This window comes from Cynoglossus semilaevis, chromosome 12, assembly GCF_000523025.1.
Source record: "Cynoglossus semilaevis isolate Cse_v1.0 chromosome 12, Cse_v1.0, whole genome shotgun sequence".
Classification (NCBI taxonomy): domain Eukaryota; kingdom Metazoa; phylum Chordata; class Actinopteri; order Pleuronectiformes; family Cynoglossidae; genus Cynoglossus; species Cynoglossus semilaevis.
The window spans coordinates 2,184,516-2,187,512 of record NC_024318.1 but is presented as its reverse complement, the minus strand read 5'-3'; the positions used below and the strand labels follow the sequence as shown (position 1 = coordinate 2,187,512).

Genomic DNA, 2,997 nt, shown 5'->3' with positions numbered 1-2,997 from the left:
AAAACACGCCTAAAAATTTTACAAATCGTGTTTTTGAAAAAAAAGATTTTCAAAAATAAAAAAAAATGATTGAAAGTTATTAATATAACGTATGAAAAAATGTTTCAAAATAAATGAAAAAACCCTACATTTTCAAAATGTTTTTCAGTTTTTTTTCTAAAATAAAAAAAAATAGTGAAGAAAATGACAAAAAACAAACAAACAAAGTTCACATTTTGACAACAAATTTAATAATAATAATAATAATAAAATATTTCTAAAAGTTTCCTCCAATTTTTCTAAAATGATGGGAAACAAGAAAAGATAACAGTACAGTACAATACATAAACTAATATCAGGTAAAATCATATATATATATTTACATACATTTAGCTAGATTGGAAAATAAGCAGTCTGGAGCTGTTCAACACACCTTTGCTGGAAATATTACATTGAAAGTGACTTTGATTTGTTCGGGAACTTATTGCTATAGTATCTTAGTGTGATCAAAAGTTGACGTACCAAAAAAGTTTATTTTTCCTGAATTTTAACAACAGAAATGAACATAGCTAAGTATTTTAAGGCTAATGAGTGTATTTTTAGTCATTTTTGAGAAACTTTTTTTTTCGGAGATTTGTTCGGGAACTTGTTGCTATAGTATCTTAGTGTGATCAAAAGTTGACGTACCAAAAAAGTTTATTTTTCCTGAATTTTAACAACAGAAATGAACATAGCTAAGTATTTTAAGGCTAATGAGTGTATTTTTAGTCATTTTTGAGAAACTTTTTTTTTCGGAGATTTGTTCGGGAACTTGTTGCTATAGTATCTTAGTGTGATCAAAAGGTGGTGTACCAAAAAAGTTGATTTTTTCTGAATTTTAACCACAAAAATGGACATAGCTAAGTATTTAAAGGCAAAACAGGACCTGGTTTGATAGTAGGCGGCGTGGAACCTCCATTAATAATTCTCTTATTTGGGAAGGAGGCCTGGTGCTCACTGGATCCAGGGCAGTCCATCTCTCAGAGCTGGAGCCAGAGGAGGAGGACGAGGAGGAGCAGTATAAGGTCAGCAGGGAGAGTGTTCCTCAGCTCCTCCTAGACTGATGGCTCCAGGTTTTCCAGGGTAGTCCATTTGTCTGTCAGGAGTCTGGGCTGAGCCGGGCTCCGGTGATTTAGCTGCTGTCAGTTGATGCTGGTGTCCAGAGGATGATAGTGGGGGTGTGGGCGGTGGTGGGAGGGGAGGGAAATTTGTTACCTTTAGCTCTGACAGGGAGATAATTGCTGATGGTTAACAGAAGCCTATGGAATCCTAAAGGGAGAAAAGCAGAGGAGAGGAAAGGAGAAGGTCTGTTAAAAGTAAGTGTTAGCTGCAATGATTAAGATATGGAATAAAATCAGATTTAAATGTTTGATGCATTTAAACACATGGTCAGAACTCTGTCTGTCCAATAATTACAGTCCATCATCATCAGTAATGCTCCAACACAGTGTTACTATAGTAATGTTATTTACACACACTGCTGGGAAACTCTTTTCACCTCCAGCTTATTGTAACTCCCAGCATGCATTTGAGGAGGCTTCCACTTCAGGTCAGACACCCAGTTTACATTTGACCATCCTCATCCACAGGAGGGCGGGGCAAAAAACAAGTCTACGCCCATCATTTATCACAGTCCCGTCTTCCTGTCTCTAAAACCAGGACTAAAAACAGACCATGTTGGTGGATCAGCGAGAGGACGTAAATGTTGGACTCACTTCTGCTGTTGGTCTTCAGTTGGTCAGTGACGTGGACACAGCTGCGATCCTGCAGCTCAGAGTGGATCTGTGTGTGTGAAGAGTTCACGTCGGTTTAAAACGAGTTTTTAAAAACGTGTTTAAAAGTTCAGAGTTTTAAAAACCAATGTTCTTTCACCGTACCTTCACATCGGGTTGGTCTTTGTCTTATCTCATCTTCTGGTCTCCTGCGCTGAAGTCATCTGTTAGTCGTCTCCTTGATCTCTAACAACAGCACCACCAGGAGGACAAATGATGTCATGGTGACCTGGTGTTAAAAATGAAAAAGGCACTTGTTAATTTGGGAGGAGCCTGAATATTATTTCGGTTTTTTTTTTATTTAGGATAATGTTGTCCGACATCACGCCTCCTGCTGGGCTGTGGATATATCCAGACAACAGCAGGGAGGCGCTGATGGGCTGTTTAATTAATAAAAATAAATGAATAAATAAACATGGATTTTAATTTACAACGACGATGGAGCCGAGCAGTAATTAGCCGTTGTTTCCTGGGGTTTTAAAAAGAATGTTCTTTTGGCTAACCTTTAGCTGTTTCTATGATAACATATAGCTCTCTGGGCCACATGTAAATGTTAAGCTCTTGGCTAACTATTAACGATTGTTAATAACTCTTAGCTAACTTAAGGTTATTTTTAAAAGACATTTATTAATGTCAACATTTATTAGCTATTATTATTGTGGGTATTTTTTTTGTTATTCAATTTAACTTCTGGAGAGTTAGCTAGTTGCTATCTTGATGCTCCCGTATTACAGCTCCTTTGGTGTGAGGCTTATTTCATTAAATATTTAGTTTTTTTTCCCCACTCTAACTGTACCTTATCATTGTGGGCTAACTTTTAGCTATTTCTTAGCCCACGTTTAGCATTGCCTTCTTTAACCTACATGCACATGCTGTATTGAACCTGTTGAAGTGTCCGTCTTTAGAACCTCCCTCCTTCAGTCTGACACGGAGCAGAGTGAAAACAGAAGAAAATACACAAGTATAAATTAACACGTTCACTCCGGCCTCAGTGAGAGCAGATAAATGAAAGGATGAAGTGTCTGTCAACATAATGAATTCAATAAGAGCAACATTGTCTGCTTTGTCACATTTCAAAAGCGCTGACATGTAATTACTGTTATTTGTAGAAATAGTCCTCTGTGTGATTGGTGAGAGCATTTCTGCTTCTCTGAACGGCGCCGGGGGGGGGGGGGGGGGGGTCTATGCTCGGCTCACAGCACACACG

General features: G+C 37.8%; 1 long non-coding RNA gene across 1 annotated transcript; it reads right to left on the bottom strand.

Moving 5' to 3' along the window:
- Positions 1–1,162: 1,162 nt before the first annotated feature.
- Positions 1,163–2,103, bottom strand: LOC103386979 (uncharacterized). Its single transcript, XR_522371.3, has 3 exons — positions 1,896–2,103; positions 1,734–1,800; positions 1,163–1,287 (listed from the first exon to the last, which is right to left on the bottom strand). It is a non-coding gene; the product is annotated as an uncharacterized LOC103386979 (long non-coding RNA).
- Positions 2,104–2,997: the final 894 nt, after the last annotated feature.